Raw genomic sequence first — 14,331 nt, 5'->3', positions numbered from 1 at the left:
GAGACAGATACAGGTGGGATACATCATACAAAGTGGTTGTGAGTGAGTCCAAACAGGTCACACTGTTTCCTGTCTTTTTATTAGCAGCAAGTCACAGTGGCTCAGCGAAGCGGATCTTTTCAGGGGCCCGTGGGGACCGTGAACGGCTCTGACAGAGAGAGATCGCCGGTGGACCCCGAGCAGACTTGTCAGAGATTAGCATGTCTCTGACAGGAGGAGGAGGGAGGAGAGGTGCTCTTCTGATGAGATAATTTTTCTAATTAACCTCAAGAACAACACTTGATGTCCAGTCCTGTTGTTCAAGAGCAGAGAGAAACTCATCTAACAGCATGCTGAAAACAACAACAGTTTTCCTCCATAGATCAGCCTGAGGAAGCAGATGGCTCTGCATAATGGATGTTTGCTGGAGATGGTCAGAGAGGGTTGATGTTTGGATGAGTTCACTGTTTCAGCTCAAATGCACCATCCTTCAAAACAGCCAGAAAAAGAGAAGTATTGATCTAACACTAGATCTATCCTCTCTGTCAAGAGCAGTTACTGGAAGTATCAACAAAAAAAATTTCCAATAAGGAAGTGTTTTTAGAACTGTCTAGGAAATAACGGCATTTATTTTAGATCGTTGTGGACTTTTTCACATTACTTCCATTTTGGAAATCCCAGATACTGTCCAATATGTAAATTGCTAGTTGAAACAACAAGTGACAACATTCCGTCATAATAAATTGTTAAACTTAAGTCAAAGCATTACAATGTACTTCTACTCATACTGTGAAAGATGTGTTAGTCTATTCTCTTTCAAAGAATGATGAATGTTATTTCGTCAAAGTGTAATTTCTTTTCTATTTTGATATCACTTAGTTCACACAGGTTATTAGATAATGTTAACAAAAAGACCAATAGCTATTTAAATTCACGTTGAAACACAAGATGCAACTGATTTTTTCTTCTTTATTGTGATGTACATCCGATTGAAATAGATTATTAAAAAAGACAACAATGTAAGGTGTGGACTTGGTGCTATCCATCAGTCATTGATTGGATGGTGGCTGATCTGAATGTGAGCCTTCAGTCGATTGTTTGACAGGGCAGGATTTAAGTGAGCTAACTGATCGGAGAACATCACCAGAGAAATGTTCCAAATACAGCTGTCATTCCTCTTCTGAGTACTTAGTTTTTTTAAAGGAAGTGACAATAGCAGAGAATTCACTCCTATATTCTAGTGGTGATAACCGTATTTGTAACGTGCAGTACAAAATAAAGAAAAAAATTAGTTGCATTATGCAGTGTGTTGACAGATAAAGCAAAGTTCAGAGATGATGAGGACATCTTTTAAATTTGAACAAATCCCAGGCATATGTTATGTGTGCCCTCTTACACTATATTCCCAAAACTTCCAACCATGAGGCTAGCAGTACATACTTAGCAGCAAATCCAGAATCGAAATTCCAAGAAGGCTTCCCCAAGCCAGAAGAGGTTCATGGTTTTGATTAACAGTGTTCAGCTCTGTAGTCATCTGGCTGGAGAGCAGGAATTTAAAAGGGGGTTTTTAGAGGGGTTACTGCTTTCCAAATGGCTTCAGGCTACGGGTTCAAAAAGTATTTGTCAAATGGCTTTAACTTGTTTCTCTCCCTTGTTTAAATGTAATCTTGACTCCAAGCTGGCTGATATGATAACATATCTGAACTGGGTCAAGGACTAAAGTCATTCAGTCATAATACTGCACTTGTTGATGCCAGCAACAAACAAGAGCTCATAAGCTCACTGATACAAAGCCTGGGGTGCATTTCCCAAAAGCATAGTTGCTAACTTAGTTAGAAACTTTGTTGGTTGTAATACATTTTCCCATTGCCAACTAACTAAGTTCCTAACAGGTTAGCAACTATGCTTTTGGGAAACGGCTATTAGGCTGCTAAGCACCCTCAAACGAAATCAATAGCACCCTCAGTTAATGCTGTAATAGTGACATTTCATTGCAGATTTGGCAAACTATCCAGTCATTTATGGTGTGCTCTGGGGACTGGTTTGTATTTCAACATCTTTTGCAGCGTTGAGCAGTGTAGCCAATAACAGACATATCTGTTGATTTCTTGAACCCAACAGCCAATCAGAGGATTTTAAGTTAGAATCCACTCACCGCTCAAATCGCAGCAGTTTTTGTTCAGATTTTGTGTTCAGCACAAATCATCTCATTATAACAAAGTGTAGACGTGATGTAAATAAGAGATTCATTGTGCAGCTGCATAGAGAACTTCATTGATTAGCTATAACGTAATTGTGAGATCGCAATGAACTAAGATGAATGACAGCTTTTGGTGATTATAAAGGGAACTGCCGTCAGCAATGGATGGCACAAATATATTATTTTTATTATGTGTGTGTGTTTATATATATATATATATATATATATATTAGAGAGAGAGATAGAGAGAGAGAGAGAGATAGAGAGATAGAGAGAGAGAGAGAGAGATAGAGAGAGAGAGAGAGCACCCTTACTAATTTAAGAAGCAACTCTCATTGATTCTGGACTCGGGCCTGCTTCAGTGTCCTTACAATAAGCTCCAATAAGATTAATTGGATTTTAACAAATTCAGTTTTCCTAAAAAAGTCAGGTTTATATGGTCCCAAGTGCATCTTAAGAAGAGCTACACAAAAACAAACTCTGGCTGTTTACTTTACACCATTCTGTGTGGTTTTTGGCCAAACAATTACTGCAAAATGGTTCAGATTTCTTGCCATCTGTCAAAATTCTTGCTCTGTGAGAGTCAGACTTTAAATACTTGTTTAATTAGAATATCACATTAAGGTTTATCTATTTTTTCACATATTATCCATCATTTAAGGATTTAAATGCTTCATATCATAATGTTGACACATTGTAAGTCAGGTCAACACTTGACAGAATTTAATAAAATTGAATGTAAATTTGTGACGCTGGACTATGAAGGACAGGAGGCAAAAGCAAGTTAACAGAGTTTATTATAATATTTGAGATGATGGTAGGTTGGAGAATGACGCAGGAACCGCGATGGCAGCACAGACTGGTGAGTAGGTGAATTGAGTGCGCTGATGATGATGACGGCGGTGGTAACTCCAAGTGAGGTGACGATAATCCGTGAGCGAATGTAATGATCCAACAGAAACCGAACAGGAGACAAAGCAAGACAGGAACACATGAATCAGACATCAGACACGGACGACCTCAAACAACGATCTGACAAACAAGAGGCGAAAGACAGGGTGTTAAATAGCGGCAACACCCACATGAAACAATCAACATGACGTAACATGAATACAGCTGGAGACGGTGCATTCATGAACCGTGACAGTACCCCTCCTCCTAAGGACGCCTCCTGGCGTCCCCAGAATCTCTTACCTGTCGATTGTAATCATCGATAAGGGAGTGATCCAGGATGTCCCTAGCAGGTACCCAACTTCTCTCCTCCGGACCGTAACCCTCCCAGTCCACCAAGTACTGAAATCCGCGTCCCCTCCGTCTAGAGTCCAGAATGCGATTGACCGAATAGGTGGTCTCCCCATCTACGAGTCGCAGCGGGGGGGGGGGGAACCGGGGTAGGCGGATTAATGGGAGAATGAAAAACGGGCTTTATTTTGGATACGTGAAAGGCGGGATGAATTCTCCTGTACGCAGGAGGGAGTTTAAGGCGGACTGCCACCGGACTAATGATCTTGGTGACAGTAAACGGGCCAATAAATTTGGGAGCCAACTTATTAGATACGGAACGGAGAGGAATATTCTTGGTAGAAAGCCACACTTTTTGACCCACGACGTATACGGGAGGCCTTGACCGGTGGCGATCGGCTTTGGCCTTGGTGCGCTCCCCCACCTGGAGTAGAGTCTCACGGGCTCTAGTCCAAGTGCGGTGACACCTCTGGACGAAGGCATGAACGGAGGGGACCACAACCTCGGATTCCATACTGGGAAAAATAGGTGGCTGGTAACCTACACTATACTCAAAAGAAGATAGGCCCGTAGCTGATACTGGTTAGGTATTGTGGGCGTACTCCACCATAGACAATTGTTGGCTCCAGGAGGAAGGATTCTTGGAGACCAAACATCGCAACACCCTTTCCAAATCTTGGTTGGCTCTCTCGGTTTGACCATTGCTCTGGGGGTGAAACCCTGAGGACAGAATTACAGTCGCTCCCAGTAGTCTACAGAATTCTCGCCAAAATTTAGACACAAATTGGGGTCCCCTGTCGGAAACCACGTCTATCGGGAGGCCATGTAAACGAAAGACGTGGTCTACGACGGTCAATGCTGTCTCCTTGGCTGAGGGTAATTTGGGCAAGGAAATAAAGTGGGCTGCCTTCGAGAACCGGTCCACCACGGTTAAAACTACCGTGTTGCCCTGGAAGGGCGGGAGGGCGGTAATAAAATCTAGAGCGATGTGGGACCAGGGTCTCGAAAAAACCGGCAGCGGTTGGAGTAACCCATCAGGGGGCCGATTGGAAATCTTACCAGTGGCACAAACCGAGCAAGCCAAAACAAAACTGTGAATGTCGCGAGCCATAAGTGGCCACCAGAATCGTTGCTTGACTAAAAATCTAGTACAGTTAACCCCTGGATGGCAAGCTACATTAGAGCAATGTCCCCACTGGATAACGTTGGACCTTAATCCCTCCGGCACAAATAAGCGGTTCGGTGGGCACCCGGGCGGAGGCATTACCCCTTCTAAGGCCGTTCTGACCTTCGATTCGATCTCCCATGTGAGAGTGGAGACCACTAATGTCTCAGGAAAAATACACTCGGGAGTGGACGGGCGTTCGGAATGGTCAAAAATATGCGACAAAGAAGCGAGTTTGATATTTTTGGAACCCGAAGCGGTACAAGATAGCAAAGTCAAAACGTCCGAAAAAAAGTGCCCATCGAGCCTGCCTTTTGGCGGTGCTAATGTACTCTAAATTCTTGTGGTCAGTCCATACTATAAAAGGAACCCCCGATCCTTCTATCCAGTGTCGCCATTCCTCCAATGCCATCTTAACTGCCAACAATTCTCGGTTACCAATATCGTAATTTCGTTCTGCCGGAGATAAACGATATGAAAAATACGCGCAAGGGTGGACCTTGTCGTCTAAGGGAGAACGTTGAGATAACACCGCTCCTACCCCCACCTCTGACGCGTCGACCTCCACCAGAATAGGGGCTGAAATGAAACGGCTCTTCAGTTTGGCAAACACAGCCTCAGCTCTGTCTGACCACCTGAACGCAGTCTTGGCAGAGGTCAAGGCGGTCAGAGGTGCGGCTAGTTGGCTGAAGTTGCGAATGAAACGGCGGTAGAAGTTAGCGAACCCCAGAAACCTCTGTAGGGCCTTACGGGAATCTGGGCTTGGCCATTCTACCACAGCCTTAACTTTCTCGGGATCCATGCGTATTCCCTCAGTCGACACGATATACCCCAAAAATGGAATAGATTGTGCATGAAACTCGCATTTCTCCGCCTTGACAAAAAGCCCATTCTCTAGCAACCTCTGAAGCACTCGTCGGACATGCTGCACATGTTCCTGGAGAGAGGAAGAAAAAATCAATATGTCGTCCAGGTAGACATAAATGAACTGATAGATCATATCTCGCAGCACGTCGTTGACGAGTGCCTGGAAGACCGCTGGGGAGTTGGAGAGCCTGAAGGGCATCACCAAATATTCAAAGTGCCCTCAGGGGGTGTTAAAAGCAGTCTTCCATTCATCCCCCTCCCTGATCAGAACCAAATGATACGCATTGCGTAAGTCCAGTTTTGTGAAAATTGACGCTCCCTGCAACCTCTCGAAGGCCGAAGACATCAACGGTAAAGGATAAGTGTTCTTTACCGTGATGTTGTTCAGTCCTCGGTAATCAATGCAAGGTCGCAGTGATCCGTCCTTCTTTCCCACAAAAAAGAACCCCGCCCCCGCAGGAGAAGAGGAAGGGCGGATGAATTTAGAAGCTAGAGAATCAGAAATATATTTCTCCATAGCCTCCCTCTCTGGAACAGAAAGTGAATAAAGTTTGCCCTGAGGCGAAGACTTACCTGACAGTAAATCTATGGCACAGTCGTAAGGACGATGCGGAGGAAGAGAAGCAGCACGAGACTTACTGAACACTTCCTTCAGATGGAGGTACTCAGCGGGCACGTTAGACAAATCCACCGCCTCCTCCTGTAACACAGACAAAGACACAGACGGACAGGCAGACACTAAACAAGACTCATGACACTTTTTACACCAGGACAAAATGGAATTAGAGGACCAGTCTATTTTGGGGTTATGGAGGAGGAGCCAAGAGTGCCCGAGGACAATGGGTGCCAGGGGAGAGTCAAGGATGTGAAAGGAGATGGTCTCGGAGTGATTGCCAGATGTGATGAGTGTGATGTCTTCAGTAATGTACGAGATGGTAGGGAGTTGCTGTCCAGTGAGGGCGTGAACCGTGATGTGGTGCGCAAGGGGTCTGATGGGAATGTGGAGCTTGTGTGCTAATGGGCTATCCATGAAGTTCCCCTCTGCCCCAGAGTCCAGAAGTGCTTGGTGTGTCTGTGCTGACCACCGCAGCCTTACCGGAAGGAGCGTAGATGATGATGATGATGGTGATGAGGTCTTCTCGGCGAGATCCCACCCGATAGTAGCCTCATGCGTACTACCGGGCCTGGCCCTTTTACCGGACAGGCATGGGCTTGATGTCCGGCCCCCCCGCAGTAAAGGCATAGGCCCAGGGACCTCCGCCTCTCCTTCTCCTCCCGGGAAAGCCGAGCTCGCCCTACCTGCATGGGCTCGTGATCGTAGACGGGGCTGGCTACGTCCCCGCCGCTGAACCGCACGTCTGCCGGTCCCCTGGATGGGGTGTTGAGTAGCCCCCTCCTCTCCATCCGTGACAGACGTGCATCGACCCGAAGGGCCAGCTCAATAAGTCCATTGAGTGACGGGGGAAGATCCAGGGCGTAGATCTCCCTCTGGACGCGGTCAGCCAGCCCATGCAGGATAATGTCCCACTGCGCCTCCTCGTTCCAATGGCACTCCACTGCCAGGGTCCAGAACTCGATGGAATAGTCCGAGACGGATCTCTCGTGCTGGCTTAACTCCGCCAGCCTCCTGGCCGCCTCCCGTCCTGCGGCGGCCCGATCAAAGACCCGTCTCATCTCGGCGGAGAGCGCCTGGAACGAGGCGCAGCATGGGTCCTGGTTCTCCCACACCGCTGTTCCCCACAATGCCGCCCTCCCAGAAAGCAGGGTCAGAACAAGGGCCACCTTGGCCCTCTCACTGGCAAAGGTTCTAGGCTGGAGGGCAAAGTGCATATCACAGCGGTTAAGAAAGGCTCTACAAAAATCGGGCTCACCCGAGTACGCCTCCGGGATCGGGAGGCGTGGTTCCGGCTGGGAGGGGCCTTCAGACGGTGCTGGTGGAACAGGCGGTGTGAGTGGCGCAGTGGGAGCTCGTAATAGCTGGAACTGTTGGGTGAGCTCGGACACCTGCGTCACCAAGGTTTGAACCGCGCGACCAGTGTCGTCAAGACTCCTCTCCTGGGAGTCCATCCTCCGAACACTGGCGCTGAGAAACTCCTCGAGGGTGGAATGGTGACTACTCGCTGCCTCCATAATGGTCAGATCGTTCTGTGACGCTGGACTATGAAGGACAGGAGGCAAAAGCAAGTTAACAGAGTTTATTATAATATTTGAGATGATGGTAGGTTGGAGAATGACGCAGGAACCGCGATGGCAGCACAGACTGGTGAGTAGGTGAATTGAGTGCGCTGATGATGATGACGGCGGTGGTAACTCCAAGTGAGGTGACGATAATCCGTGAGCGAATGTAATGATCCAACAGAAACCGAACAGGAGACAAAGCAAGACAGGAACACATGAATCAGACATCAGACACGGACGACCTCAAACAACGATCTGACAAACAAGAGCCGAAAGACAGGGTGTTAAATAGGCAGTTGGAATGAGATGCACCTGCCGCTGATTAGACGATCGGCGGCAACACCCACATGAAACAATCAACATGACGTAACATGAATACAGCTGGAGACGGTGCATTCATGAACCGTGACAAAATTGAGATTATGGAACATAAAAGACTATTGACAAATATTGCTAAATTTCTCCTCTCTGCTGCATTTCACTACTGGCCAAATATTTGTAGCAATGTAGAAATAAAAGTCACCACTAATTGTACTATTGGTTGAATTTGTTCAATAATGATACTTCGTGAGTTTCTTTGAAAGTAAAAAATTATATCTAGAATTCTGCCAACATCTTATAGTATAGAGTATCATAACGACTCTGGATCCTCCAGAAGCTTTCTGCAGGTTTTTTACCTTCGATTAGTGCTGTTTTGGAACAGTATTTACAGCCCAAAGCTCCTTCAAAGAGAAATTTTCATGCTGATGTGCGATGTTGGGTTCTCTCTAGTGAACATATTGGCTCATGCATCACCTGCTCTCCGCTGCTGACAAGCCTCTCTGATAGTGGAGAGTGAGCACCGAGCAATTCCTCTAATAAATAAACAGATTTAGCAGAGTTACTATCACCTCCAAGAGCTTCAGGCATCATGGTGCATGGCAACATATGCCATTAGCATTAAATTTGATGTAGTTCAATAAGCTTTACTGCCACCCCACTGATTTCATGATTATCTTACCCTAAAATAGACTAGTCTAATTAGAGCTTCAAATTAAGATTTATGAAAAATGCCTAATATCATAATGTTGGTAAACTGCTATTAGAAAACTCAAAAATTATTCAGACACTTTGACCTGACCATGTTTTGCTTAAGTGTTATATGATATTATCAAGATGAATTTGTTCTGACACCATTCTTGTCAAATTTTATTACTATAGCGAATAAACTGATAACGTGTGAAATGTTGAAGATGTCTAAATACATTTTTGTTTGACTGTATTTCTTAAACTAGATTACACAGATAAATGTGGGGTTTAGTATTTTTTTTTAATTCATTCATTTATTACTTTTATAAATTTTAAGTAAGGATGGATTAAACTGATCAAAAGCGACAAAATAAAACTTTCACATTGCTGCAAAATATTTATCTTTCAAATAAACGCTGTTCTTTTGAAATTTCTATTCATCAATGATACAAACATATGCGGCATAACTGTTTTCAAATTAATGATAATAAGAAATGTTTTTTGAGCACCAATCAAAATATTATTTTTAAATTATGTGACATTGAAGACTGCAGAAATGCATGCTGGAAATTCAGCTTTGCCAAAATTTAGGAATCACAATTACATATATGTACAAACAAACACAGACACACATTACAATAGTACAGGTGCTTCTCAATAAATTAGAATGTCGAGGAAAATTTATTTATTTCAGTAATTCAATTCAAATTGTTAAATTAAATAAATTCAATGCACACAGACTGAAGTAGTTTAAGTCTTTGGTTCTTTTAATTGTGATGATTTTGGCTCACATTTAACAAAAACCCACCAATTCAATGTATCAACAAATTAGAATACTTCATAAAAAAAATAAACATTTAGTGAATGGTTGACCTTCTGGAAAGTATGTTAATTTACTGTACATGTACTCAATACTTGGTAGGGGTTACTTTTGATTTAATTACTGCCTCAATTCAGCGTGGCATGGAGGTGATCAGTTTGTGGCACTGCTGAGCTGGTATGGAAGCCCAGGTTTCTTTTACAGTGGCCTTCAGCTCATCTGCATTGTTTGGTCTCTTGTTTCTCATCTTCGTCTTGACAATATCCCATAGATTCTCTATGGGGTTCAGGTCTGGTGAGTTTGCTGGCCAGTCAAGCACACCAACACCATGGTCATTTAACTAACTTTTGGTGCTTTTGGCAGTGGGGGCAGGTGCAAAATACTGCTGGAAAATGAAATCAGCTTCTTCAAAAAGCTGGTCAGCAGAAGGAAACATGAAGTGCTCCACAATTTCTTGGTAAATGGGTGCAGTGACTTTGGTTTTCAAAGAAACAATGGACCAACACCAGCAGATGACATTGCACCCCGAATCATCACAGACTGTGGAAACTTAACACTGGACTTCAAGCAACTTGGGCTATGAGCTTCTCCACCCTTCCTCCAGACTCTAGGACCTTGGTTTCCAGATGAAATACAAAACTTGCTCTTATCTGAAAAAAGGACTTTGGACCAATGGCAACAGTCCAGTTATTCTTCTTCTTAACCCAGGTAAGACACCTCTGACATTGTCTGTGGTACAGGAGTGGCTTAACAAGAGGAATATGACAACTGTAGCCAAATTCCTTGAGACGTCTGTGTGTGGTGGCAATTGATGCCTTGACCCCAGCCTCAGTCCATTCCTTATGAAATTTTCTAAAATTCTTGAATCCAGTTTGCTTGACAATCCTCATAAGGCTGCGGTTCTCTCTGTTGGTTGTGCATCTTTTTCTTCAAAACTATTTCGTTCCACTCAACTTTCTGTTAACATGCTTGGATACAGCACTCTGTGAACAGCCATCTTATTTGCAATAATGTTTTGTTATTGTGAAGGGTGTCAATGATTGTCAGAGACCTTTTTGAAGGTTCAGGAAACATTTGCAGGTGTTTTGAGTTGATTAGCTGATTGGCATGTCATCATATTCCAATTTGTTGAGATCTTGAATTGGTGGGTTTTTGTTAAATGTAAGCCAATATCATCACAATTAAAAGAACCAAAGACTTAGACTACTTCTGTCTGTGTGCATTGAATTTAATTAATACATGAGTTTCACAATTTGAGTTGAATTACTGAAGTAAATGAACTTTTCCTTGACATTCTAATTTACTGAGATGCACCTGTATATTACTAGCTTTTATTGTATTGATTGTACTAATCAACTGATACAACATTGTTAACCATAAGAGACTTCTGTGCTGTGATGCTGTGGTGCATCTATTATAATATCGTACTATTCTTATTTTATATTTATTTAATATGCATTGTTCTCAATTGGATTCAGTTAATTTCCTTTAGAGACCCATTTAGAGTGAAGATCAGAATGATTTACATGGTTGGGAAAAGTGCAGTCAGCCAATCTCTGAACATTTCAACACAAGTTAAGACAAAGAACATAGTTTTCAGACATAATCTACTGTAAAGGCTTGCAATAAATGAAGGAGAGATGAATTATGCATGCTTTAGGCTAATGTGATGTTTCCCGTGTAAAAAAAAGAGAAAGGATCTGGTTAAAGAAGCATTTCATGTTCTCAACACAGTGCATATTAGCCATCATTACCTTTCATTGCAGCACTGCTGGCTGGCATTCACATTTTGAATATTAATTATACAGTACATTTGCAAAATGTGTTGCAGAGGTATAAATATCAGCATTTCTTTGATTCTATTAAGGCAGAGGATTCCAGTCCACACTACAAACGTCCAGTTTTGAGCTACGGCTGCTGAAAAGCAAAAGAAATTGTGCTTTATTGAACTGGAGCTTGTCAGCATTTTCTGAGAGCTAGTAAAGTATAATTGTGTCATCCTTTACAAAGCAGTGTTGAGTTGACAGCAGCCACAGAAGCCTCATTACTCTGTGTTTTATAGGGCTGTTTCAGAATGGCAAGATCGTTTGGTGATGAATAATGTCTTTTTTCACTGGGAGCTACAGTAAAATATACAACAGCACCAGCTCTGCAAAAAGATACATGGATCCACGAAGGAATTAAGGGTGGTTTTCGTGTGACAACCCTCCGACATGCATATAGAGTGGATGAATAGAAAATATTTTGAGCCGCGCTTCAACAGAGTGGCAGATGGACAGTTCACAATGAAATTAAACACAGCAAAAAAAAAAAAAAAAAAAACCTGGAAAGACACTGGTAGTTGAAATAATCTCTCTAGCCAGGTTATCAGGAAAAAATACAATTATAAAAATTATAATTGTAATCATTGTTTTCCAAACACCACAATATCTTTGTACTGTTTATGACACCTATTTTGATTACTTTCTTGATAGGCTAGTGAAGAAAAATGAAATAATTTCAGCAATACAATAGTAAATATTAAAACATAGTTATAAACAACAAATATTACTAAATACATTGTAAAAAAAAGTTCCATAAAATTTACTGTAAAAAAAAAACGGCAGCTGTGGTTGCCAAAATTCTACTGTAAAAAATAGGGTAAAAACATTTTAAGTTTTATGGTTTTACCTTAAATTTACAGTTAAATACCGTAATTTAATTAACAGATATAATGTTAATATTCCAACCTATTGAAGAACTGAAATCTGTTTTGTACCTTTGTAATACACTGATAACCACCAAATGTAGGTGGTGATGAGAAAGTCACGTGATGAACCAAAGCTCATCACAAGCAATATAAAAAAATAAAATAAAAAAACTTTTTTACAGTGTACTCACAGTATTATGAATTATTTGTGCTTTGTCATTATGCGATTACCATTTAATAATCCTTGCAAAAAAGGATCACTTCTGTGTGGATTGTGTAAAACTGTCTTCGCTGTATCTCAGACCTCATTGTAAACAGGTCATATAAATCCAAAACAGGCTCACTTGACATTTTAATGGAAGTCTTCATTAATTTTCACATAGAGGGTTGAATCAAAAATGAATAGCAGTGGAACTTTATTAGATCTTATTAAGGCAGGGAACCACTCCTGAGTTTGAAACTTAATTTTGTATGCACAATTGAACAGGGAGTCCCAAGAGGAAGAAAAGATTTAAGATCCACAGAATGGATATAAGATGGGAATGCTTTTTAATATTACCAAAGTTCAAACGCAATAAGATTAAAAAATGACACAGATCTTCCATTACTTCGCTGAAGGAATGTAGCCCCTGGATTTAAGTTCCTTTTAAACTGATTTACCCCAAAGTTCACCTGAATAGACTCTGGTTTAGATAGACAGGCGATGCCAATGAATTACAGTATAATGAAATCTGAAGCAAAAATTAAAATACCATATCAAAGTAAGAACGATCCAGTGAACATTGTTTTGAAGCATCATAAGGACAAGGCCTGTTATGCAAGACATTATTTTTGGGGGAAAGGGATCAATGGAGCATTGTTAAGGAGGCCTGCAGCATTATATATTGACTAAACGAACATCTGACAGTGAGTCTTAATTAAACCAACACACACCGGTCTGCCTTAAGAGCTGCCTTATGGCTCCTGTTAATTAACCTTGGCAATGCACCATCGCTCAGCCCTTAAACGCACATAAAAACCTGCAAAACTTCTGCTGCGTATCACTCATTCACACAAGTTAGTAGAATAAATTGTTCCAGGATTCATGAAGTGATTTTCAATGATATTTATTTCCGACAGAAATCATAAGATAAATTGGGTTAATTAATAAAATGTGCATAATGATTCCATTTAATTAAGCTGTACGATTAATAACATTTTACAACCGTGATGTATTATTAACAAATCATAAATCGCAGCAGTCTGAGTTAATCTCTTTTGTGCTTCCACAGTCTTTTTCTAGATTAATGACCTGACCAAGTCTAATCTAGATTATGGCTCCACAAACTCCCAGAATACCTGCCTCGATTTCCCTTTTCACAGTCAGGAAAACTTATTTCGACTCTTCAATCTCCTTGATCATTTCCAAGTGCCTGGCTGGTTCATGAACCCAACTGCACTGGAGTTACAAAGAGAGTCTGGAAGCACTAGCCCATCAGTGTGTGATTTCACTGGCATCCTCCAATAGGTAATAGAGGAGAAGGCAGAAATCATCAATCAAAAGGCTGGTCACCATTCATAGCCATCTCAGGACGGGCACTATATAACCGCAGCTGCTAAACAGCACTAATTTCACAGACTGATATATGCTGTGGCCATTTGCAGGATTTGTATCGGAGGCCATATTTCAAGGTCATGCTTCGGCTTCTGCCTATTAAAGCCTGTTTGAAACATCGAAAGGGCAGTTTATGTCTTGCTGGCTTCTCGCTGAGGTATATGCACCCTCGCGATGGCTGATATAAAGAGCGCTGAGTGATGAAAGAAGCGGAAGAGGGGAGGGAAAGGGAGGAATAGAAATGATCGAAGGAAAAAGGAGGAGGAGGAAAGGAGTTCCAGTTAAATGTGGATTAATGGACAATCAGCTTTTTTAATGTCAATGAGATTCTAGCATCGCTGGGATGTAAGTGTTGGTCACAGAACAGCTGAATCGATGAACTGTAATATTTAACACTCAATGTGAGTTCAAAAGATGTCATCAAAAAAATAAAAATATTTATGAAAGCTGCCTCTCTCAATGGTCTACGGCTTAGGTCAATGCTGAGATGACAAATTGTGTACATATTACATTTCATTGACTACACGATGAGTTTTCATGTAAAATATAAATAATGATGAATTATACCATTTAATATAATATCACAATT

Source organism: Carassius carassius, chromosome 11, assembly GCF_963082965.1.
Source record: "Carassius carassius chromosome 11, fCarCar2.1, whole genome shotgun sequence".
Lineage (NCBI taxonomy): Eukaryota > Metazoa > Chordata > Actinopteri > Cypriniformes > Cyprinidae > Carassius > Carassius carassius.
The sequence above is the reverse complement of the archived record's forward strand: the minus strand, read 5'-3'. Positions refer to the sequence as shown.